This window comes from Poecilia reticulata, linkage group LG13 (genome assembly GCF_000633615.1).
Source record: "Poecilia reticulata strain Guanapo linkage group LG13, Guppy_female_1.0+MT, whole genome shotgun sequence".
In the NCBI taxonomy this organism is placed as follows: Eukaryota; Metazoa; Chordata; class Actinopteri; order Cyprinodontiformes; family Poeciliidae; genus Poecilia; species Poecilia reticulata.
Window position 1 is genome coordinate 10,706,684 of NC_024343.1, and position 27,278 is coordinate 10,733,961.

The 27,278-nt window shown below is 36.8% G+C and overlaps 1 long non-coding RNA gene and 1 pseudogene across 2 annotated transcripts in view; both read right to left on the reverse strand.

The window, feature by feature from the left end:
* Window positions 1–27,278, reverse strand: part of LOC108166804 (uncharacterized) — a 60,780-nt gene that overhangs the window by 23,051 nt on the left and 10,451 nt on the right. The gene's annotated exons all lie outside the window — the stretch shown is intronic.
* LOC103474717 (E3 ubiquitin-protein ligase MARCH5-like) lies at window positions 5,608–7,714 on the reverse strand (annotated as a pseudogene).

The window sequence follows — 27,278 nt, forward strand, 5'->3', positions numbered from 1 at the left end:
TTTAATGCAATCAGCTGGATTTCATTAGATAGAGAATTTATTGAACTAATTTGGATAATTAACAAAGCTTAAGGCACTGTTTGATCACTAGGATTAATTTGAATGTGATTGGATTGACTTTTTCCTGTAAAGTGTTTCTAGATGACATTTATTGTGAATGCTGCTATGTATATAAAATTAATTGAAAACAGCTGTGTTTTTCAAGGATATGCTCTTGCTCTTCTCTTGTCAAAATTGGCATCCGATTTAAATTCTTACTGTTAAAAAAGTAAATTAATCTTATGTGCAGCAATTTGGAACACCATCCAGATTCAAATGTATTAAGCCAATATTTATTGGGGCCTGCCATTGAAATGCGAGAGGATTGAAATGCCTTGTAAAAGCACTTAGACACAACTAAGGTCAAAGGAAATGACACACTAGGGAACACCCTTTTTAGGGCATAGCTTAGATAGAGGCCAAAAACGGAAATAGAAACTGTTAGGTGCCATTTTGCTGTGTTATCTCATAAGAAAAACATGACAATGGACCAGCGCTATTTATTATTCTTAATAAATAGAATTCATGAATTCAACTCGCTAACTCTTCTTGAACCTCATACATTAAGAATCTAAATGGAGAATGTATAATCTCCAACATTAGTGCACTGCCTTGCTCAGCATTAACATTAGATTTTTTAATAAAATAAGCATTTTAGCTCATTTTTTTATTTATTGGCTACGATTAGCATAGTGAATGGAGCAAGTAAAAGTAAAACAACATACTACTGCTATTCTGACAGCTGTAGTATGTTGTTTAGCCTAAATGGTAATGTTAGATTTTAGGCTAACATTAGCATTTTGGCTCATTTTAGATTATACACTAATTGTAGCATAATGAATGGAAGAAGTCCATGTTAGTGAACATTCAAGTAATTCTATACTATTGACTACATTGTAGCTTTCTTTAGCATTGATGCTAATTTTTAGCATCAGAACGCTGGGTTCCAACCGACGGGCACACTTTGGCGGGCCTCGTTTAAATTTCTTCAGAAATGTTCTAGTATTACTTGTTATTAATTTGGTGTTGGGAGAAAAGCATTTATTTCTGGTAGCAAACTGCCACAAAGTATAAATCTGATTTTTACTTTTCTGTTGAGTGTCTGTTTCATAATATATTTACCACCAATAACAAAAAGAAAACATTTTCCCATTTCTGCAAAATTCACCAACTGCACAATTCTTGTCAACTACTAAGTAGTATAAGATGAGCAGTTATTTCAAAAGAGCAGAAGAAACCTTATGTTTTTTGAACAATAACAATATTTGTTGTTAATCTGTTGCTAAGAGATGAGCAAGTTTTCTAGTAACCAAGTGCCAGAAAGTAAACATCTGATTTTTACTTTTCAAAATTTACCAACTGTAAATTTCTTGTGTCTAAGCAGATAAGCAGTATTTCAAATGAGCTTATGTTTGATAAACAATAATATTGCTTACCATTAATTTGGTGTTAAGAGATGATCGTGTTTTTCTGGTAACAAACTGCCACAAAGTTTAAATCAGATTTTTTACTTTTGTGTTGGATGTCTGTTTCATTTAGCACCAATGACAAAAAAACAAAAAAACTTTTCTGCCAAATTCACCAACTGCACAATTATTATTAAATAGTAAGTAGTGTAAGATAATAGGTATTTCAAAAGAGCAGAAGAAATTTTATGTTTTTTGAACAATAACAATAATTGTTGTTAATCTGTTGCTAAGAGATGAGCACGTTTTCTGGTAACGAACTGCCACGAAGTATAAGTCAGAATTTCACTTTTGTGTTAAATTTGTCTGTTTTATATATTTACAACTAATAAGGGAAAAAAAATACATTTTCACATTTCTGCAAAATTCACCAACTGCACAATTCTTGTTAAATAGTACGAAGTGTAAGACACGCAGTTATTCCAAAAGAGCATTAGAAATCTTATTTTTTTTCAACAATAAAAATATTTGTTGTTAAGCCGTTGCTAAGAGATGAGCACGTTTTCTGGTAACCAAGTGCCACAAAGTAAACATCTGATTTTTACTTTTCAAAATTTACCAACTGTAATTTCATGTGTCTAAGCAGATAAGCAGTATTTCAAATTAGCTTATGTTTGATAAACAATAATAGTAGTTGTTATTAATTTGGTGTTAAGAGATGAGTTTTTTTCTGGTAACAAACTGCCACAAAGTATAAATCAGATTTTTACTTTTGTGTTGGATGTCTGTTTCATAATATATTTACCACCAATGACAACCCCCCCCCCCCAAAAAAAACAAAAACATTTTCACATTTCTGCAAAATTCACCAACTGCATAATTCTTGTCGAGTACTAAGTAGTATAAGATAAGCAGATATTTCAAAAGAGCAGAAGAAACCTTATGTTTTTTTAACAATAACAATATTTGTTGTTTATCTGTTGCTAAGAGATGAGCACGTTTTCTGGTAACCAAGTGCCAGAAAGTAAACATCAGATTTTTACTTTTCAAAATTGACCAACTGCACCAAACTCTTCTGCAAAATTCACCAATTGCATAATCCTTGTTAAATAGTAAGTAGTGTAAGATAAGAAGTACAGTATTTCAAAAGAGCAGAAGAAATCTTATGCCTGTTGAACAATAACAATATTTGTTGTTAATTTGTTGCTAAGAGACGAGTGTGTTTTATAGTAATGAAGTGCTATGATGTAAACATCTGATTTTTACCTTTGAAAAAGAAAATCAGAAGGCAGTGCATTAGCATTAGCACAAGTGGGGACCAGTGCACTGCCAACATTAGCAGTAGATTTTTCCCTAAAGTAAGCTTTTTAGCTATTTCTTTTATTTATTTGAAATGTTTGGCACACTGAATAGAGGAAGTCAATGTAAAATGACATGCTGGTGATACCCCACATGCCACTGGCAGCATTTAGGCTAACATTAGCATTTTGGCTCATTTTAACTATGCACAAATTTTAACATACTGAATGGAGTAAGTCCATGTTACTAAACAGACTCTCCACATGCTATTGCGTACATTGTAGCTTACTTTAGCATTGATGCTAATTTTTAGCATCAGAATGCTGGGTTCCAACCGATGGGCACCCTTTTGCAGGCCCCGTTTAAATTTCTTCAGTAATGTTCTGAAAAAATAGTTATAGTTTACTACAATTTACTTAGGACTTTCAGAGTCAAAACTAAGATGGATACCTGCTTTGATAGAATGAATTTAGTTTTCAAAGTTAATACAATCCAGTTAATCCACAACCTCCCTGTTTCTCATACAGTTTTGTTTGCATGCCATACAAAACTGTGATATACTGTAGGACCGGGGCAATAGTTCTTTGCTCCACAGATCTGTTTTCTGGAAATAGCTAGATATTTTTCATCCTTTACATTCACTGTGAAACAGATGTCTTTATTCTCCCTGTTCTGGGTTGTGAAAACAAATGTCTAAACTGTTAAGAACGTTGAGCTGTATAGAGTATAGGGTTTTCTCAAAGCAGAGAAAACCAGCTCTATTCAGCTATAATTGACAATGTTGCTAGTAGACACAAAACACGTATTTTTGAAGACAATACCTGTATCATATGTCAACTCAGACATGTCGTCATGAAACACAAATAATACACTTCATTTCAGACAGCACATTGTTAGGGCACAGTAGTGCCACAGTAGTAGTGGAGGAACAGTATAATGGAAATTAAAAATCTATGGCCATCAAGAAAAATAAGGACAGAAACTGACTGCTCCGCCTACACTTCAACAGTGAGTGAGTTGAGCAGGACACATTTGTGGATAATAACACAAAAAGCAGTGTTATTTTTATTGCAAAGGAAAACTACTTAACATTTAAGTATATATCCATGTAAGTCCTTTGTTAACTTTAGTTTAACATTAGATCAGAACCCAGCACCGGCAAATGTCAGATCTTAAATAACTGTGATTGGGACAAGACAAGAAAACAAAATCCTTGATTGAGTCATTCCAAATAAAGAACTCAAGCACCAGTATTTGTTCTAAAATGTCCTCTTTATCTCTTTAAATGCATGAAGTAGAGTTTGCTAATTCAACAAAGACATTATGAACGCTGTGTTTTAATGAAGGTGACTTTGACTGCAGACTGCTAATGTTTAAGGATGTCGGCACCACATCCTGCCTTCTGTGTTATTATCTCATTTCTCTTACCCTCATGCCGCTGTCTTTATTCTCCTCAATCCTTTTATTGCCATCATTATACAGAGTATAATCTCAGGCCTACAACTCTGCTTATTGATTACTTGTGAATCCTATGCAGCCACATGGGGTTTCAAGGGTACATGCGAGCAAAAAAAGTACAACCGTCTCCTAGAAATTAGAATTTTTCTGCAAAATACAATTAGCCAAAAACTTTTTTTGATAGAAAAGAATGCCAAAACAATTTAGATCTTAGATTGATTTAGATTATAAATGAATACAAATTAGTGACATAATTAGAATGATAAAAAAAATAAGACAATGCTTTGTCCGTACATATGTCCAATATTAAAAACTTGTTTTGCCAAACCAAAATCAGGGTTCTTAAGATGACGTTTATTCTATGTGTGGTTTTAACTACAAACATAAAAGCAAAATCATTAGGACTTTGATGTCATGGTGTCAGTTATTTTCTGGGGTTTTTTCCTGTGTTTTCCTTTCCGTGTTCAGGGTTTAATTGTGTTCCATGTACAGTGATCCCTTGTTTTTCGTTATTCCAAAAATAACCCGCGATAAGTGAAATCCGCAAAGTAGTTACCATTATTTTTTTACAACTATTAGCATAATTAAATACTCTACATTGAAACCAAAGAGCAAAACCTGTTTTCAGGTCAGCGCATGTGCGAGTTCATCAATCTGGCCCTAATGTGATCCGGAGTCGTGTCATTAAAGCGTCTCCTCCAAGCTGCTTTGCGAAATTCACAGCTGTATCTACTTTCTTGTGTCCGTCTCTGTGACTGTGTTTTTGGTTTTTTGGTAGGCCACACACTGGTTTTGGGCTGCCTTTGAGTTTGTTCTTTTATTCCCGTTAGGGGGTCCGGATTGATGGGGCGTTTGAGTCTGTGTGTAAATTTCTTTGTTTTGGGTGTCTGTTATCCGCCCGGGGGGTGGGGGGGGGGATTCTGTCATGGTGTCAGTTATTTTCTGGAGTTTTTTTCCTGTGTTTTTACTGTGTTTTCCTTTCTGTGTTCAGGTATTATTTGTGTTCCATGAAGTTTCCTATGTTCCCTGTTTACTTTATCCTCATGTGTCTCCCTGTTATTTAAGTCTGCGTGCACCATGGTGGGGCGCGTGATTCTCGTCAGACATCGTCTGAGATTGTCTGAGTTGGCGTCACTTTGTCCTGGGTTCAAGTCTAGTTGTCAGCTGGATAAGAACTGTCTGTTGTTGTCTAAGTTCCTGACCACGTTGAGTCTCCGAGTCTGTAACTGCCTTTCTGTGAAACCCATAAAGCAAAACATCATGCCGCCGTCTACCTGTGAGTTCATCCTATGCCGCCATCATGATATCGCGCATCATGATATTTGATACTGGCAAACTGGTGTAGCATGAAGTATTATCTATAATATCTATATATTCCATTCCCGTGTCTCTCCGAATAGTTAGCCTACATGATGTACTGCTGCTGCTTGACATACACTTTCAGTACACCTTTGATCAGCATGATGCAATGCCCTCCAGTATGGCGCACTGCAGGTTGGAGGTAACCCGTCGGATCAGCAGCCATCCCACCAGAGTGGCTATGGAGGGAAAGATAAGCGCCCCGCACAGAGTCCTGGATACAGACTAAGGCTGTATAAATAAATCGATTCAGCGATATATATCGATATTTTTCGCCCTCGGAAAGTATAGATTTTTCATCCGCGAGTATCGATCTGTTAAACAATAGGCGTCCATAGCCTTAAGCTCTTTTTAACTCTAGTTTGTTACGGCGCAGCAGCAAGACTCCGCCTCCCTCAATCTCACTTTCAACTTGATCTTAAAGTGCACATTATAAACTACACACCAGTTTTTAAATTGTGTTAATAGGCCAAGTATAACCGGAGTTATGCTAAAATTAGTAAACCATATTTTTYCGAATGTCAGAGAAATGTCAAAAGCGCCGCCATTCCCCGGCTTTTCCGATTATGTGAGAGGGAATGAGCTTCCAAACGTACAAAACGAAACATTAGATTCCTGTGTTTTTGGACATGTAAAATCTTCAATAAATAACGATGGGCTGTATTTTGTTGCTGAGAAACGAAGTAAAGTTGCGCAAGTAACCGTGAAAGGGAAGCGGAACCGAGAAGCGGAAAGGAGTAGCGGCGCGAACGGAGCAGCTGCAAAAGCAGTGAGATCGCGAAATTAATGCAAATTTCGACTGGTAGCATTCACTTTGTAATTAGTTTTTAGATTAGCGGTTTCTGTTCTGTATATAAAGGATTACCTGAAGAATGAACATGGGTTGATAACACCCGAAGCGGCAGCGACACTGTGTTTTGAGCAGGAAGACGAAGAGGAAAAACCCCCAGCCGGAATCCGCGGCGCAGTGAGGATTTCCATGATAACAATGGCTGATCGATCATTCTTATTAGCAACAGACAAAGAGTATCAGAGACTGAGAGAACGATGAGATCCTGGCAGTCTGAGAGGCAGCTACTCAGAGATCCAAGCAGGAGAATAGCGGCGCTGCGTAGCTGCAGGTAGTCGATCACTACGGGGTGAGGAAGAGCCACTACTTTAGCAGCTAGTAGTAAACAGTTTACAGCCACGGCTAACTCCGGGAGCCAAGGTAGAAAAGCCTTTTCCCCCATAGTCCAAAAGACTGCATTTATGGCTGCATTTTTACTCCAAAATGCAGCCACAGTGTCCAAAAGAAAAAAACATAAGTGCAATCATTTGCATATTGAGAGTCTACAGAGGCTGATAATCTCCCCACTGTGCTCCTGGATTACCGTTTAAACTTTTGAGTTTTATGTCAAATCCACATGAATTAAATGACAGAAACTAATTCTCTCACTGCATCTTTGATTAATTTTGTCCAGCTGCAGACTGTTAGACTGTCCAATCAGTCAGGTATTGTGTAGTTGGTGCTTTTAATCAGTTTTCAGTTAACTAAATTCAAGTCTATGGAACACAAAATGTCCCTAAAATCACTGTCCTTCTAAAATCTTTGAGAAAATCGTAAAAATGCACTGAATCGTATCAAATTGTATCGCTCAACATATATCGTGGTACATATCATATTGTGACCAGAATATTGTATATCATATTGTGAAATTATTGTATCACTACACCCCTAATACAGACACGTGGTCTCCAGCACCAAGCCCGTCGGTACGCAGACGAGGCAGATAACCGCTACTACCCGATGAAGGGCTGTGTTTATAGGAGTACCTATGCCACAGCCTGACTAAGTAATCCTCCCAGCAAATCATCTTCCCCAGGACCAGCAGCACCGAGATGGTCGGCAGGTCCATGAGGAGGAACAGAGGATCAGCCAGCTCCATCACTCTGTCTGCTTGCTTCAGGAAGTACACCAGCAGGCCTATCTTGGGATAAATGATGCAGTATTTGGTCCCACACTGCGGACAGTTGACGGCGCCGCTGCTAACTTTTTGCTTCTCGTCCAGCCAGTGTTGCAGACATGACTGGTGGATCCATTGGTGCAGCCTTTACACCTGCAGGGGGTCACCCACTCTGTGCTGTAATGGTAATGGTAACGGTATTGTAACGATGGAAAACGTAATTTATCACCCCACTTGCTTATTGACACAATAAGCAAGTGAGGTAATACTTGCTTAGTGTACAGAGTATCCTTTATCCGAGGGAACACGGGGGCACCAAAACAGCTATGTCTGTCTCTGGTAAAAACCAAAGTAAAGCTATAAAAACAACCCTCCTGAAGGTTATATTTTAAGTGTTGCTTATTGATTATACTATTGATACCGAGTACGCTAGCTTCTCACAACTGGACCTCTCTTTAATATTTCTGTTTTGTTTTACTCGGCTCATATGTTTCATTCTACACAATTGCATTTTTCTAGTGTCTGTCATGTCACCTGATATTCATCTGTTCACACATATTTAGTGACATATCTTCTAAAAACACTTTACAGAGTATAAATCTAGTCTCGCGGCTTACTGTTCTTTCCACTCCGTTGCACTGCAGCTCTCTTACCTATTTATCTTACTCTCTGCTGCCTCTACCTTCAGAGATGGCATGTTCAGCCACTATATATCACCCCATTCATTTTTTTTTAAGCCGTTTTCCTTTGACCTTTGATTGTTAATGCTCTGGTACATACAAATAGAGAATTCATTGCTATTGAAAGAAAAACTACTTTGAATAAGGTATCACTTTCATTTGTGTTATTTTCAGCTTTGGATATTCACTCAGATGGTTTTATAGAACAATTTCAGTTTTAGCATTTGGTAAATATGAAAAGTTTCCTAGTGCTACTAGATATATAATCAAAACCTGTTGAAAAGGACTGGCAGATGAATGAATCTGAATTTCACCAGGTTAAATAACATCATCACAAAGACCAATAAATGAAGATTTCTAAGACAGAAATGTTGCCCTACTGATAGGTATGCCCTTGTGCTGTACAATATACAGTATGTTTTCAGTATGTGGTTGGAGCTTCTTAAAGTCTAAAGAGACCATCAACATTTTGCACTGCTCAAATATTAAGGAAGCCCAGATTTGTTAATAGCAACCTCCAGGTCACGTGCGGTGTTGGGTGTGAATTCATCAAATCAGGTACTGCCTGATGTATGTCACGCAAAGGTTGTAATCTATAAAGCACAAGGTTCACTAAAATGTAAGTTCTCGCACCTACATGTGTTATATTGGCCAAATTGACACAGATGGTAAGATTGGGACTTTATCCCATTTATTTACAGGTGATGGCTGGCTTCTTGATGAGTCGATGAGACCGTAATTTGTGAAATTCTAACTATTAGGGCCTTTTGTACTGATGCACTATTCCGCTATAACCTGCCGGGGACAATGACTACCCCTTCAGGCTGGCTGCTAACCCCGTTTCCAAGTCCCCAGGTGCATTTAATAATACTCACACCCACTGGCGCTCAACTGTGGCGTGTGCCATCAGCCTTCTAAAATGCTGGTGGTGGTGTGTAAACTTTATTTCACATCACTGTGGCAACCAAATATTAAATGTTTTCAACTCTCCGCCTCACTCATTGCTTTCTGCTTCAGTGAAATAGCTTTTTTTCCCCTTTGGTTGCCATTGTTATTTATGAAATAAGATAATTTAAATAAACACAGGCATTCTTGAGCTACTTTGCATTGACCATTTATCTTTGAATGTGGATGGATTTCTACATTTCTATCATTCAAATTTTCAGGAAAAACTTGATTTGTGGTTTTCATTACCTGCAGATGAGTATCATCAAGTATAACAGACATGAATGCTGGAAAAATACCACTTGGAATGAATCTGTATAATAGTACTTATGAGATTTACTTTTTGAACTGAACCTTTTTACGGCATTCTTATCGAGTTGCATTTATATTTTGTGTTTTAACCATTTCACAGACTCTTTTCAGCATAGGTACCAGGTTAAAAATATTGTTTGCTTTCTTGTGTGTTTTTATTTTTGTGTATGTGTGGACATGGAAGTTGCTTGTCCTAAATAGGGGCACTTGACAAATGGGCAGGGAGTACCTGATGTTGGTCCATCAATCATCCAGACCTTGGTCTATAGCAAGCAAATAAAATAAAACGTCCCAGTTGCATAGGCAGGAGAAATATGGAATGGAGCGAAGTGACAATGACTGAGGCCTCCAGGTATGAGGGATGGAATTTAACTGAAACACACTGGTGCATGCAAACTCAAAAATAATCTCATGATCATACGTTTTCACTTTTATCACAAATGTTTTTTCACAGACATGGTGTTTGCAGGCAACTCTTAAAAAAACTTATATTTCTGTATCAGAAACTCTGGGTGTGTTATTTTGAATTCATTTTTTGTATATTATGTTTTTACAATATTAGGAACATAGTGTTGCATCCATGTGTTAATTTGATACTCAAGTTGGTGTATTGTTTTCTGAGAATAGTATGACATTTTGTTAATTAAGGCTTTAACATACATCACATGGGACCCAGAATATTTTCCAAAAAGTATCCTGACACACATGGTCTCTGAATATCATTCACTGTGCATATCAGAGCCATATATTACCAAGTTGAATTTGCGTAATAACAATGAGTGGCCTGCTAAACTTTCTTGTCAGATCTAACAGTGAATTAACTTCAGCAGAAATCTGAAACTTGCATTTAACTTTTTTTTTTTGCTCTCATCTATCGCCAATGAACTGATGCACACTGATTAAGGCTTAGATGACTTTATTCTCTAGGCACCTAAACAAGACATTAAAGGTCACAGTTAATATGCTACTCTGCACAATGGTTAAAAGTAGCAGTAAGCACAAATATACTCCAAGCAAGATGCTTAAAGATGTTTTAAAATGGAGCCAAGCAGCTTATTAAATTATGAGATGTAAAAATGTCACTCCTATGTATAATACATTTCAAAGTTTAGGTACTGATATTAATTATTTGAAGAACAAATAGCCTCTTCTGCCATCTATTTAAAGTTGAGAAACCAGCTTTATGGAATTTAATAAGCAATAACTATGAAAGAAACATCCAATCGTAATTAATCTGAACAGATGGTAATAATAAGCTTCCATTTTTCTGTAATGAATATAAATGAGATCTGTGAATAATAATTTTTGGAAGTGCTTCAATTTTAGCTCTAAATACCTGTCACCTGATCAACACAACCAAATAAAATACATTTGAGTTAGTATACAGCTTTACTTCTGACATACAGTTCAGTGCAGATTACATTTGGCAGAATGGTTCAACCTTGCTAATATGTTCTTGTTGTTGTTCTAATACCTGATATTTCCCTAAATTATGCTTGGGTTGTTGTAGTGAAACGGCGTTGTCGTCTCTGGACCAGTAATGAATCGCAGTCCCGCCAGTATCCTGATTTTCATTAGTATTATTCTGCAGCATTATTGTTGGCAAATGAAATGGACTGGTGGGTCATGAGTCCAGCTTGTGCAATTGCCTGAAATCCAGTCTCTATTATTTGTCAGGTCCTGGTAGATTTCTGCACTGCCTACAGTCAATTTGAGTCATTCACTTAAATGTCAACTTCTATTTTTGTTATAGTTAAATGACAGTAATTCCAGTTGTCACATGAAGAGCTGGAAAGTTTGGCTGTACATTAGAATTGAGAAAATTTCCTTATGCAATTGTAACATGCTAACTTTAAATAATTCTCCACTTGTACATAAGTCACATACATAAACAGAGAGATATACGTTTACAGATTTAACTTGAGACTTAACTAATTATGTTTCTTGCATGTTTTGCTGCCTTTAATCTTTGGCATTGGGACCAACACTGGATCTAAAACCTAATTTATGCAGGCTTTATAGATTTAAGAATTTCAGGTAGTCAACGGGATTGTCTGCTTTAACTGATATTTTAGAGTTTTAACTGGAAATTGATAGTTCAAAAAGTAAAATTTACAGTCATTTCATGCTGATGCATTTCAAACTTTTATTCCTGTTCAAGTTGTGTACTATGTTTTACATATGGAAATGAAAACCTCCCAAACATAATTCTCAGAAAGACTAATTAAAAACAATCTGCAATACAGAAAGTAATGGTCATGTTAGGTCTACAAACATCAGGAAGACCACTGCTGACAGTTGTCCAGCAGGGTTTAAGAAACAAAACATTAATGATCAAGAAGTCAGCTTTTCACAGAGTGCTCTCTCATGGAACAATAATTGACCTTTGAATGGAAGGAAAATGTGAAGAAGAGAAACATTCCAAGTAATATGTATAGCAACATTTATAATGTGAAATACATTTTATTCAATAATTTGGAGAAGGTTAATAGTGAATGAACTGCAGCTGTAGTCGGTGCTTAAAAAGTCACTAAACAGACTTACAGAGGATATGGGGTACAACTTTCACATTCCTTGTATAAGCCACCTCTGAACCAGTACGGTGTACTTTAGGGTTAAACAAACATGGAATGATGGGATCATTATTTGTATAGTTAGTGTAAATCTCCCAGGTAATTTTGTATTGAGTTCAGGGTCAGATTCTGTGACCTTGAATCCTCTTCTATTGAAAACACTTTCAGTGTTGACCCACACACACACCCTACCATGACCCAGCCTCTCAATCCTCACTACCCCCAACACACACACACAAAATGTCTTTCTATCTTGAACTTGATTTAACTTCCCTTCAATTTCAATTCATCTCTATATCCTAATTCTGACTCTTACACCAAACCCAACCATTACCAGTATAAACCTAACCTAAATTCAATTCATACCTTAGTTTTAAATCTAACTCACAACCCAAAAACACACATTTTTTTCTTATGAAGCCCGGGCTTTGGACCCCATAAAGAGCAGTCGGTCCCCACAATGTAGTGTGTGTTGAGGAAACACACACACATTTTAAAAAGCAGACTGAAGACAATGCTGCAGGCACATCATGTACCTCACTTAAACACCCACAGAATATATTGGTCAACTTTGTATTGGCTTTTTATTTGAAAGAAAATTAAAAACATTGAAGTGTAGCTTGCAGAAAAGATATGGGAGTTAGAAAGGCTGTGCAGTTATTTCTTTTTAATGGAGGCAGAAATGTAATATTGGTCAGAAAAGGCTGAGAAATGCAGGTTGGCAGGGGGAAAAAAGCTGCTGACTTTTTTTTTCCCCTTTCTCTGTAATAAGCAGATTTTTCTTTATCCATTTACTCACTCACACACATGCAGACACACATATGCGCACACACTGCCACTCAAATAGACTCGGGTGTGATATCAAGCTTGTGTCATAAACAGCAATTAGCTGTTAAATTATGGGTGACTAGTTCACGGATGTTTTCTGTACTCTGCATAGAATAGAATAGAATAGAATAGAATAGAATAGAATAGAAATATTATTTATTATTCCTCTGTGGGAAAATTGATGAGTACCAGTAACAACGTTGCAAGCAAATGGTGGCGTTCCAATTTATACAAGTGAACACATCACTAAGAAGCACATGGATCAAGAGCACACCTCTAAAATCCTTCATTAGTGCAGATGAGGCTCCAATCAATCACTTGAGACAGAGACTGCACCATCAAGAATGCTTCTTCTCCTGGGGAACAGTCAAAGCAAGGCTGATATTTAACCTTACCAGTGGCGAAGCGATAACTAAAATCAAAGATAAAATAAAACTTATGTATAGGTAACCACAAACAACAATTGACAAAAGAATACATTTCTCTGAGAGTTTTGCATGTGGATTTTTGTGTTTTTTTTTTTTTTACAAGAGACATCTTTTGAAATCTAAAGATGTTTCTACTTTGGCTGGAACTGGAGGTTGATTTCAGGAGAGAAGGGTGCCATGTCTAAATTCCAGTGTACTAGAACCATTAATATTTTGAAGCTCAAGTTGAGAGTTTTCTATATTTGTTCATGGTGACGCACTTTACTATGTGACCTTTGAATACCTTTCGGATCCCAAACAAATGTCAGCCTGTTTTTTTACACTTTACATGGAAGTTGGAAAGATCAAAATTAGCTTGAAGAAAGTTTGCAGATCCAGGAACTTTTTTTTTTTTTTTTTTTTTTTTTTTTGTGTCCATCCACTATGTAGAGTTTTCTCAGTTTTTAATGGAAATATGCATAACTTCTGATGATGCATGTAAGTGGTGGATTACCGTGTTCTTTACAAGAAGTTACTCTTTAAAAAAAATTAATAGTTCCTTAACAGAATCAATCATTTAAAGAAAGTTAGTTTCAGCTTACTTTTCAACACACTTTGATCCTTCACAGGAGGATGAGACTTTAAATTTAAGCCAAAAGATTTAAGGATTTGTGAAGAGAGCTAAATCTTTTTTTTTACCCATTTCTGCTAAAGAGATGCTCAAAAGACTTTCCTGTATTTTATTTTTACTTTTAACCACTCAACCTGTAGTAACCCATTAAATACACAATATAATTACTGGGAAAATGTGAATAATCGGTTGACCTGGACATAAGTGACATATTATTCTGGGAAAGCTTCCCATTTGCTTGTAACTTTGCATCCTGATCATAAAACGAATATGTTCCTAACATGTATTATATTCCAGTATGTGTGCTATTATCATAATTTATTATCATAAATGAGGCAGACAAATGGAAGGCACTATTTCTGAAAACAGTTACTTCCAGGCTGTGATTATATGCAGAAATGCTCACTTGTTTTCAGTTGGTCCTCTTACCATATCAGGCTGTTTCATGTAACACTGTTACTAAATGTTACTGCCATCAGCAATTCACCAAGTATTCTTCTTGCACACCGCCACAGTTACAAAAGTGGAAGTGAGTTTGTAGTATTTTCTGATGCATTTATTTGCACTTGCAAATCTCACATTTACCCCTGTGAGCACTGGTCTAGACAGCAGATAATGCATTTAAATTTAAAATATAGTAAATTAAATAAATTGCTTTGCTTTTTCACCTAAGATTAGTTTAAGCTATAATTTGTTAAATCAGTCAGGCTTTAGCAAATTACAGTTACTTGTATTTTGCAATTAAAATACATAATGCCAGTGCATATAGTTCCTCCCTGACCCTGGCTGCTTATTATGGAGGAGGAGCTGCACGACCACCTGCTGAGGAGGAAGCCTGATAAACAAGCAGTGAAGTGAAGACACAGAATGCAGATGCAGGCTTGGAAGTAGAGTATTTGACCGGGCAGGGCAATGCTAACTACGACTGCTTTCTCCTGCTAATGTTAATCCAAACACCATCCCTGCATCCCGTGGACTGGATTCTAGTGGGAAAACATAATTCTGCCCAGGCAACAAAGTTGTGCATCTGCCATGAAACCCAAATCCTGAGACTTAGGTGCATCAAGTACGATAGGTGCATGCTTGATCTTGTAGCGGTAAAAAAATAAATAAATAAAATAAATTATATATATATATATATATATATACACTAGTTCAAATAGAACCTTCTCAACCTTCTCATCTGAAGGTTGAGAAGGTGTGTATATATACAATACACACACGTATTATATATTATACATACTAGTTCAAATAGAACCTTCTCAACCTTCAGATGAGTGTCTGTCTGCTGCTCTCTGCAATCAATTTCATTCAATTCTATAAAAATGTCACAAGATAAAGGTTGAAAAGATTTATGTCAAACAGCTGCTGCATTTGCATTGCACAGTATCAAAGATTTTCATGTAGAAGAATCAGGATGATAGCTGAGGTCAGAGACAGTATATCTGTCTTTTGTGTCTAAAGAGATTCTTAACTCGAGGCTCTCTTTGTTACAAACTAGGATGAAAGAATTTTAGCATAGCACTGTCTGTGAATATGATTCTCTTCAGGCAACATGTCAGTAAGAGTAGAGGTTTTTCATATTTAAATATTAAAAAAAAAATAGCTGTAACACTTTAAAATCTTCACAGTATGAAATTTGAGAGGTGTCGAGCTTAAATGATTTATTGTCAACTATTTGTTTTGTGAATGGATCCAGTGGCAAGATTTGGAACTAGAAATAATAGAACAGGAAAAGGCGATGACAGGCATCTGAGTGTTGTCAAGATGAGAATAAACAGAGGTGTAGATTTAAAATCATTCAAAATGGCTCTAGTTCATAACTGAGTTTGAGAATAAAGAAAACTGAAAAAAATGTTGAACATGTTGCTCCATCTTGGGAGTTCTTGAGAGATCAGAAAATCTCAGAAATGACAACAGAAGAAACAAAAAATGTGCAGCTGTGGGTTCTTTGAACAATGTCCTTCTTTGGGACACACAAAAAACAATGTGCTACTCATATTTGATTATGAGATTTTCTCAAGTCAGCAATGACCCTTTGCATCATTTAAAACCTTTGCAAAATTAAAACAAAGGGGAAGAACAAAAACAAGGTTCTTCCTGAGCAGCATTTTACAGCAGTACTTCAAGGCATTTTACAAGATAAACTATAAATCCAACAGTGTTACATATGTCAGCTTTCTGTCTGCAGACTGTCAGTAATACAATACAATAAAGATCCATAAGCAGTAAACACAGACTTGATGTTACTCAATTAACTTTATAAATAATTCATGCAGATTCACTATGTTTCGAAACAGAAAAAGGAAATAAGATGTAAAAATTAGTGTGTCAGAGTGTTTTCTGTGTGATTGTGCAGAGTGTGCCTATTTACTTTTTCCTAACTTGCAGGTCTTCCACCTGGGGGTTTGGCTGTAGCAGAGCTCTGTAGACACACCTGACTGCAATCTCCTCATCAGCATGAATAGAAATAAAGAACTGCCTGATGATGACTTGAAGCCTGATATTCAAACCATTACTGGATGATCCTGCCTAATCTTTTATTTGACCCAAACCAGTTCCTATGAAGAAAGCTCTTTATAATTGCTCTTAAATTGAAGACATATGCTTATTGATGTTCAGTGAAAAAAAAAAAAAACTAGTCCTTTTACAGCAGCAAAATTAATTTAGCTGTGTAGAGAATTAAAAAAGAAATTAAAATAATCCCCCCCAAAAAACTGGAACTGGAGCGTGTTTGGTTGTTTTTGCTTTAGCTTCCCTTGATGCTTAATTAACACAAACTTTTACATAGACTCACTGGATGCTGTTTAATCTGGAATTTAAGGTTTCAGGATTTAATTGGGTTAGAAAATGTAAAGTCAGTTCACATCCATTCACTTTATCTTCCTATTTTTCTCTCACTGTCTACATGCTGTGAAGGTTGGAAAAAGACTTTTTCAGTCCATCCACAAGATTTAATAGCCACGCTGATTGTATGCACCACTAACAAGCACAAGTTTATACACACACATGCAAAAAAAATAAAAATCACACAGTTAGACTCACTAAGAGAGATATGTACATGCAGACAGACATGTCTGTGTGGGTCCATGACATCCAGTATCTCTTCCCAGTCTGATTGGCCTCAGTGCAGCGGCACTGTGGTCAGCACAAAAGAAACTGCTTACTCAATACTTTGAAGAGGTTTCTTTTTGTTTGGTGCAGACATGACTGACAGGAGATTTAGCTAAGAATCCCGTGGGTCACAGACAGTGCAACAGTGAAATGCCATATAGTTTTGGCAGATTGTGTACATCATATTTTGTATTAGAATTGTGTTGGATTTGGAGGCACCGATATATATATTTTTTTAATAATTGTGTACGAGCAAAGGTACTTGTGTTTAAATGCTTGTTGATACAGAGTACCAATATGAGTACTAATAAATGTCAACACACTTCTTACATACTTATAACTGTTTATTACTTTATCTACAATATATTCTTTAGGAATTACCTTCAGCCCAGTTAATTATGTTTTTTTTAAATTAAATAAAGAGTATAAATAAAATATAACTTAAAGCAAATTAAAGCAATCTTCTGAGTCAGGCTCTACATTTTCATTCACAAATGTCTTCCTCAGCATCATTTTCAAAAGCTTCTTCTCTTCTTTCTCTCTCTTGTGATAAGGAACCACACTAGCAACTCTATATTTATTGTATCCCACTCCATATTTCCAGCTGAGATGGAAAATGAGAAAATAAGTAGTGGTTCCTGTGAGACAGAAGGTAAAATATGAGAGCAGGTGATGTGGGTGTTAATTTTTTGCACTAATTTTGGATCCCTGGTTGAAAATGGGACAGGAGCAGAAATAGAAAGTTCAGATTTACACTTTCACAAAAACACAAACGCACTAAAACATATACACACACTAACAGCAGGTCCTCTAAGCATGCTGTTCATGACACATAGGATCCTATAACACCACCATTGAAAATGTGTTTTTAAATTATCTTTATGGCCAATGTGCCAAGACCAATGAACCATACACGAGTTAGTGTTTCCCTTTTTAAACACAATGTAAAACACTATTCTTAGACTACACTTAAAAAGCCTTTATTGATGGGGTGCTGTGGTGGTGCAGGGGTTAAGCACAATCCACATAAGGAGGTCTTAATCCTTGACACGCCTGTTGCAGGTTTGATTCCCGGCCTGGGGACCCTTTGCCGCATGTCTTCCCCCTTCTCTCATTACCTGCTTTCCTGTCAATTCACTATCAAATAAAGGCCACTAGAGTCAATAAAACCTTTTTTTTTTATAAAGCATTTATTGGTGTTCAAGGCAACAGAGACTTGAACACAGGAAAAATGAACGTAATGCGTATCAGATGTATTTACATTAGGCTCAGGCCGCTTGTTCGGTACTCATCATGTCTTTCACAGCTCTTGCATATTTAATTTCAGCTGAAGTACGTTTCTACTCATTTAGATCCATGTAATTGCCTCAAAAGTTAAAATATTCATCAGACTCATAAAAACATTACCATTTTTCTGCAGGGAGAGAATCAGCTATGCAGAGGCCTTCTGCTCCCCCACCCCATGAAATATTACATCTTTAATTGGGGATAACACTCTTGGTGAAACTTAGTGGCTTTTCATGTATTTGGGAAAATCGTCACATCATGTTGCCTAATTCTCATAGCAACCAAAAGCCCAGTTTGCAAATTGTAGGAGAAGCAGAGTGAAAATGGTAGACATGGCCACAGGAAATGTTTCTTGGAAGGGGGTTGTTTTTTTATGAGAATGGTTGCTGCATGTAATTAAATTTGAAACTAAAGCACATTCTTTGCAGATTTTTTTCTGAATGATATTTGCTTGCCTAGTTATGGATGTGCTTACTGGTGTTGACTGCTGACTATTCAGTGTTCAGTTTAAGTATTTTTTTGAAAATCAAATATTCCATCTCCAAAATCTAAAATTTAATTAAGAGTAAGCATCCCGTATCAAAGTTCACTATTTAATTAAAATAAATTGCTGCTTACTAGCAGTAGGTTCACTCCTGGAATGTTTTTACATGGGAAATTGTCGCCCCGAATCACATTTATGAAAATGGTGATACCTCTAATGACAAACACTACTACAGATGCTGCTGTAATAGTGGCAGAGATCATGAGGACATGCAGCACCATAAAGTTAAACTACTGCAGTTACTGCCAAGCATCACTCATAATCTAATGAGTATGTCTGTTCTAATGCTACTTAACCTCTCCATGAGGTAAGGCCAGCTGCATATATGTGTGTGTCCATATGGTTGTTCATGAATATTGAGGTTATAATTCATTCTATTTTTTTTTTTTTTTTTGCACTCTGTGCTGCCTATTTGGCTTTTTTACTTATATATCCATGATAAAAAATTATAGTATATTTTAGGACTTGCAAGGTTAAGAGATTCACAGCAGATGGGAAAACCACAGCAGCTCCCATCAAGGACCACATTCCTCTACCACATCCTGATTGTTTATCTTTAATTTAGCCCACTAATGACACATTAATAGTTTTTTTTACCAATTAAACCTTTTTCACTTAATGTAATTTCATATGCTTCCATTTGGACACCACCAATAAAACTGAGATGATTTCAATAATAAAAAAAATTGACAGATGAATAAAATACTCTTTTTTGTCTTGTATATTTGCAGAGCATTCATCAAGTATATGTTATATTTATCTTAACCAAAAAAAGTCCCTTTTTACAAGTTTTACTTTTCACAAGTAAATACCTTGTAAAAAGGCATGTACCTTTTACAAGGCACTTATGGAGCCTCTAGAACCACTGGCATTTGTGGAGTAAGGTGATTGTTACAAGACATTTGTGTCATCGATTTCATGTCAGTATTGCCGTTTGTAAATGTATCTGTGCTTTTGAAATGAATTAGTTTACAAGGAAATTGCCGAGATCAATTCATATTCATATGGTTGAATGACTTAGTAAGACCCAGACACAAACTAATTCCAGAATTTGTGAAGAAACTTAAAATTTAACGTTCACAGGCTCCATTCGTGCATCAAACAGAGTTTGATCAGTTTTGCAAAGCAAAACAAAACATGAGCAGAAATTAGTCTCTTGTGCAAAGGTGGTAGATTAATATTGCAAAAGACTCACAGCTATAATTAGATTGAAATGTGCTTTTAAATAGTTTTGATTCAGAGGAAGAATACAGTTAGAGTCAACAATGTAGAATATTTCTGAATCACAGATTTGCTCTTGATATTATACAGTACCTTAATTTGAAGTGCAGTCAAAACACTGTAAAGTCTGCCTCTATTCAACAATCAGTAACAGAAGATGAGTCTAAAGACAAACAGTATTCCTAATGCAACTGTACCTACAACATTTTAGCGACAAGCCAACGTTTTAGCAATTATTAAAAATCTGCAAATATGAAAGACAGAAGCAACAGTGAAGGGGTCACATGAACTGATCCATGTAACACTGAAGAGGAACGAAAAGGGGAAGTTGGATGACATAAATTAAATGTACCGGCCCAAAAGTCTGTCACCCCACCCTGTAAACCAAGTTACTAGCACAGTGCCCCAAAACCAGCCCACATCCTCTTGCACCATTCAGTCCGTGTTGAACTCATTTCCAATAATTGAGCTATCAAAGTCGCAGCAAGAAGAACATTTAAGACATGTACTCATCTTCTTGGCTTAGCCTCCTTCACTAACAGAAGTAAGTGGCTTTGTGTAGACCTATTCAATAAAATCCCAAATAAGACGCATTGAAGTTTGTGCTTGTGTCATGATAAAAATGTGAAAATTCTAGAGTTATGAAGTCTTGCAAGGGACTTCAAATTATGAGACTGCTTAAAAGTTTGAACTCACTTCCAATAATTGAGCTATCAAAGTCGCAGCAAGAGGAACATTTAAGACATGCACTAAGCTTCTTGGCTTAGCCTCCTTCACAATAGAGCTGGCGTATTACAGACATCATCGCAAAAACGTTAGCAATTGCATAAAATCAGATCCAATCGTTTAAAACTTACACAGAGTCCACACCTCCAGCAAGCAATCATTTCTCACTAGCCAAAGGTCCTGACCCTCTGTACGAAGCAAACCTTAGAACGATGTTTTTTTTTTTTACCAAGCTAGTTATTCAGTGATTTGTTCATAATAATTTGGATATCTAAATATCGGATATCTAACATCAGAAATTAACCTCTATCATTGTAATTAGTTACTAAATTATAAGTTCTGCTCTAGTTATAAATCAATTCATGAGGAATTAAAAAAGAACATGCTGCCCTTCATTTCCATTCCCCCTATTCTGCACTCTCTCACTACTTGGCTAATAGAACAGCCTATCTTTTTGTCCTCACTGAGCACAGACTGATATCTTGAGCACTGGCTTGACGTTGTTGATCAGCAGAACTCCTGGAGCTCATATCTCCCGTCTCTGTGGAGTTTGGGCTCTTAATCCCTAGAGCCTAGAGATAGGCTAGTTGCATCTGAGTCACTGCTGGAGCTCTGCTGGACTAGATATTGGTTGTGTGTGGGTGTGTGTGCGTGTGTTTATATGTGTGCATCCTTTTTATGTGACCTTATGCCTGGAATCTGGCCTTCTGGCTTGCTGTAGCTCAATCTGCAGCTGTCATTCTGCATCAAGAGGGCTGGATGACTGACATGTTTGTTTACGTATGTTTCAATATTTTTGCCTTCAGCTACGAGAGCATAATACTTTATGGTGTGCTGCAGGAAATTATGTTATGAATTAAATGATGTATTTTATGAGCTTTTACATATATCATACCTGTTATAGATAAGCAGGACATAGAGAGCAGATGGAATATTTGATCCAGAACAAAGTTGAATGTGAATGGGCTGTAAATATACTGTATTTCTAATTGGGCTATAAACATGAAATCTCCACCAAATAATGGAAAACGCACATATTCCACACATACAATGAAATCAAAGCAGCTTAGTCCATAAATCAAATTGTGTCCTAAATTAGAATGGGACAGGTAATGGCTATTAATCAGAAGAATTACAGGAGGTGCAAAAAAATAAAGACAGAAAAATGGCATAAATCGGTTTAGTTGCTTATGTCCTGATGGCCTATGAAAAAGTTTTCATGTTCAGTGGCAGCATGGGGTGGAGGCATCGTGGGGTTCACCGATGCAGTTGTGGGATTTATTACAAAGGTTGTGGATGATAACATATTGAGTGGGAGATTCATGACTTTTTTCCTACAAGAAACCCAGGGTGGATACATTTGCTTGTGATGCCCCGCAATGCTTCATGTAACTTTTTTTTCTTATCTCTAGAAACATGGATGAAATAAAGGCTGCCTCCTGCATGGCACGCAAAGCTGAGAAGGATGCAAATCGCATCCTTCCCAGCTACAGCCAGAGATTAGAGCATCAGGTCTAATTCCAGGGGACTGTGACATGGGTGTGACGTACCATCACAGACTACAAAGCAACACATATTCTTTCTGGGAGTGATGGCTCCATGGCTGACAATTTCACATGTTTTTGCACCATATATGTCAGGAGGGGAAGGGATGTTCCCTGTGTTATAGTTGATAAAGACAAGGTTATTAAAAACTGTAACTACCAGGAAAGCAGCTGGTAGTTACAGCTGCTTTCCATGGTATTAGTGCAAGTGTTCTCTAAGTCAGAGTAGATTAATTACAACTTTTATTACAGAGATGTTCAAATTCTCTCTAAAACACTGCATGGTTCCCACCTGCTTTAAAAATCTTTAATGAGCCCAGTTAAAAAAAAAACATACCCTAAAATCTAGACCTCTGGTTTTCCAATTTGGTCACTGAACCTAGAACCTGCTCAGTTTATGTCAGATTTTTTTGTTATGGATGTGAGCCTTGTCAAACTATTTTTTTCTTTGTTGTTGTTGTTTTCAATAAGTACAAAAACAGTGCCATATATTTCCACCTTTAAAACGTCACATGCAACAATGAATTGTGGGTGATATACTTCGCAGAAGTCAGCCTAGATGTGTTTGAAGTGTGGAAGCGGGACTCAAAAGGAGCAGAGCAAAGGCCGGATGTAGAGAATAAAAAAATATAATCAACCTCAAAATGTACTATCATGTGCTCACAACACATACAGAAAAAACAAAACAGGTCTAAACTAAAAAAAACAACAGCAACACAAACCAACAACTCAGAATGAATTGAGACTAAAGCGGGGTAACTTGTATTTAGATGCAAGTCGTTTCTCTGCCATTTGCACAATGGCAGACCATTTCTTCAAAAGCAATTGTAGCACTGGGAGGAGGAGCTCAGCCTTTTTCCAGAATATTTGTCTCATATCATACTGTCATGACACAATGACAGTAACCACACCTAAGTTGTAGACATTCCGCTTCTTCAAAACTCCTGGTATGGGGTGACATTTCCTTTTTGTTTTCTGAGTGCTTAAAGACACATTTTAGGCCAGGAGTGTGACTCTCTGGTCCTTGCGGGCCGGCGCTGAACTCCTGATTTAAATGGCTTGTTGCTCTTCAGCATTCAGCGTACAGTCAAGTTCTTCAGAGTCCTGCTCATAGCTTAAATATTAAATTCAGGTGAGCTGAAGCAAAGATGCATTTAAAATTTGCACAACACTGGCCTTCTAGGACTGGAGTTTGACACCTTGCACTGGGCAGGGAGCCATATAACACATATCAGAAACCACTAGTGGTCTTTATGCAGTATTTGATGGAACAAGGTGGATTTACACTCGAGTAACACTGTTTGCGTGTGCAGGGAAGTGTGTGGCGTTTCCTCTAGTACTCTGCCTTTCTTGTACAGTTCAAAGAAATGACTGCTAGGTAAATTGGTTATTCTAAATTGCCCTCAGATACAAGTGTGTGTGCGTGGTTGTTTGTCCTGCATGGCTTTGGTTGCCCTGTGAAAGGCTGGCAAACTAACCACGGCGTACCCCGTCTTCCTCCCTCTCATTCAATGTCATATGAAAATATATATACATATATAACAACTCTACAAGGACAATAGACAATGGATATAAAGTATTACTGTTTAATTGAGACAGTAACATGAAGAAATAAGTCAATTTCTTATAACTAAATATTTGAGTTAGTAAAATCTTGACTTCTTGATCTGATTTTAATGTTGTTTGCCTGTACGACAAATGATAATTCTAGCCCAGCTATTGCATCATAAAACCACATTTCTGTCCATAAACGGAACCTCCCTTAACATCAGCTCCGCAGCTTACTGCCAAATGAGGCCTCTGAAGTCAACTCCGGCCACTAGCCACCTCTGACTTCACTGTGCTGCCAGTGGCCCAGCTGTTTCAGCCAGACATACACCTGAGAGCTGCAAGAGGCTGCCAACAGGCTGTAGCAGCTGCCCAACTCTAACCATCTAATGAACAGCACAGCTGGCACTGTCCATTCATCTTACAATGATTGTAAATAAAGGATTTTTAATCTTTATGTGCTACTTCTGCTTTGAACAACAAGACACACGATATTGTAAGGAATGGACTCTTTAAAAATTGTGTGGTATGTTCCACAGATGAGTTGGATTGTAAGACGAGGCAAAGTTGCAATTTATCATTTACTAATTTCAGTGAATACCTCTAACTGTGTACATATGACACCACTCCTTCGGACTAATTTCCTTCCAGCTGTTTTGACCGCAGAGCTCACTTCTGCCTTGCACTTCAGGGAGAGATTCAGAAAATCATTAAGTTGATCAAGTTATCTTCTGTAGGAAAACATCTGATTTATTAGTTAAGGAAAGCAAAATTATTAAGTGGTGTTCACTTACCCACAATAAGCTAACTTTCTGCTAATTAATTATCCAGAAATAATTCTCCCACTTGTGTGTCTACTTTTGAAGTTCAACATCTACTCTTGACAATTTTAGATAATGTGCATTGTGGTAGTGCAGAGGTTTAGTGGTTATGTAACAGTTTTGAGACACGTTGCCATGGTAATGTGAACATTGTTGGCAAAGCTTTTCTCACTACGCCGTATTATATTGTGCTTTTTAATGACTAACCATGACACGTTCCTGACCCTAGCGCAGTACTTTCATTACATAACCTTAAACAAATACCTAAGGTAATTGTATTAAGGAGAAATGTGAATAACTGAAGTAAGAGAAGAAAACAAATTGAGCAGGAAGCAGAATTAGGATTTGTGTAGCTGAGCAGTTTGTCCGACTAATTGTTAAGTCAGCGGTCTACAATGCATTTCCCCGTCTGGTTTTATGCATGAACATTCGGCTTTTGCTACTGAAGTGTCACAGTTGTTTTTTCGAATGAGTTGGCAGCTAAATGGATGTAGTCTTTGCTCTCTGAATACCCTAAGGACCAGCTATTACATTGGTAAAGAAATAATAATTGATTTTAAGTTTGGAAATACTTTGTACTCCATATCAAGCCTGTTAATATTTGCATTTTAGATTATGTTGACTTAACACCAAAATACACTAATTATCCATTGTGACAGTATCAGCCTTCCAGAACATGCAAATTGTCTGTTTCAAGTCTACTTTGCATCCCCAGAACAAGAACCAAACATGAAGAAGCAGTATTCTGTTTTCATGCAGAACAAATCTGGAACAAATCGCCATAAAACTGCAATACAGCCAAAACAATGAGTTTCTATAAATAAAGGCTAAAACCTCACCTATTTAGAGTTGCCTTTAATTCACATTAACTGAAACATTGATCAATGTATTTGATGTACATTTTATGAATACCTAACCCTAACCATCTTTTTCTTATTCATATTTGTTGTTGGCTCTGTTGGCCTTTCTTTAGGAGTTGTTGGACAGGAAAGTGGGTTATGAGAGAGGGGGGAAGACGTGCAGTAAACGTTGTTGGACAGAGACTAAGTCCAGGTCTAAGTGTCACTGCTGCACTCATTCTTGATCATTTTAATGGCATTTCGTGAAATGCATTGTTTTTGTTCCATACTTGGTACTATATTATGTTCATTATGTAAATCACTTTTAATTGCCTTGTAGCTGAAATGTGCAATACAAATAAAGGTGACTTATGAATCAGATTTTATCTAAATTTGTTATGTATACAAATACACCTGCTGCAGATGTTCTGCTTGTAGTGTACAGCAAGAAGTAAGATTAATCTAAACTATACACACTGAGGAACAGACGCAAAGGAAAGGTGTAGAAGTTTTCTTTACTGTGCCTTTATACTTTTGTTAGACTCAAAACAAAGTGTGATTCATAGCTTCCAAAAAGATTTAGATTTTCATTTGAATGCTGTTTTCCCAAATATTTGCCCTTTTGGAAAGATATTCCAATAGTTGCTATTATTAAAAGCTGTCCTTTGCACTTCTGTTATTTTGAGGATGGAGTGGGCTGTCAAACCAAATTTTCACCTGGGGCACCGAAATGCCTGAGTGTAAATATCAGGTTTCAATTCTGGTGTTATATCCCCAGACGGAGTCTAGAATATGAGGAAATGCTACAGTAAATGTTCCGGGTATGCCTAAAAAAGCAGACAAAAATAAGAGACTGATTTGTGATGTTATTGAAAATATCAACTAAATCTTAAGATTCTACAATTTCTCCATTTCTTTGCACCATATTGGGTCTGCTTGTTCTTCTCAAACATCTGTCAATTTATTCACTTATTTCAGCAGCCATCATGTACAGGGCTGGGAAGTCTTCAGATCATTTCAGTGGTTAACGAGAGAAAGTCAAGGTAAGCTGTAGACAGGTCAGTACATCACAGCAGCTCAAATATGTACAGCATTTTTTACTCCTATTCTTTGCACAGCATAGTTGACACAAGCCTGGAAAAGTGAGTGTCAGATACAGATGGGTGAAGATGTGGTTGGGGGAAAAAAATTGTATTTTATAAGTATGTTGGCATTCCACTTTTTCCATTTGCCAAATGAGGATGAAAGCAGAAGATTCTGTTATTAGAGATGTAATTCATTCAATACATCTCTAATAAAAAAGGTATTCAATGTACTTTATACTGCACTAACTAATATAAAATAGAGATAAAATGCATGTAACTACACATGACAGACAGCAGACATGATGGTTTTATGTCATAGTCACTCACTTGAATAGACTCTAATCCCTTGCTAATGTGGCCCTGTTATTCTCATGTGCTATTGTACTTTCACATGTAGTCTTCTGTGTATGTGCTTACATCAGTCGTGATACACGTGTGTGTTTTGGTCTGTTGAGGTGTGTAAATGTCAGCCTGTCTGAGCAGGTGTGTTGTGACAGACAGGTGTGACATTTAACTTAAGTTTTTATACCAGAAACTCCATCTATCTTTGTCACACGCAAAAACACAGCTCACACACACACGCACATACAAAAACATGCCCATATTTCTAAGCTAGTGCACACACTCAAACACGCAAGACAAAGATGAAATTCTTAAATTTTTTTT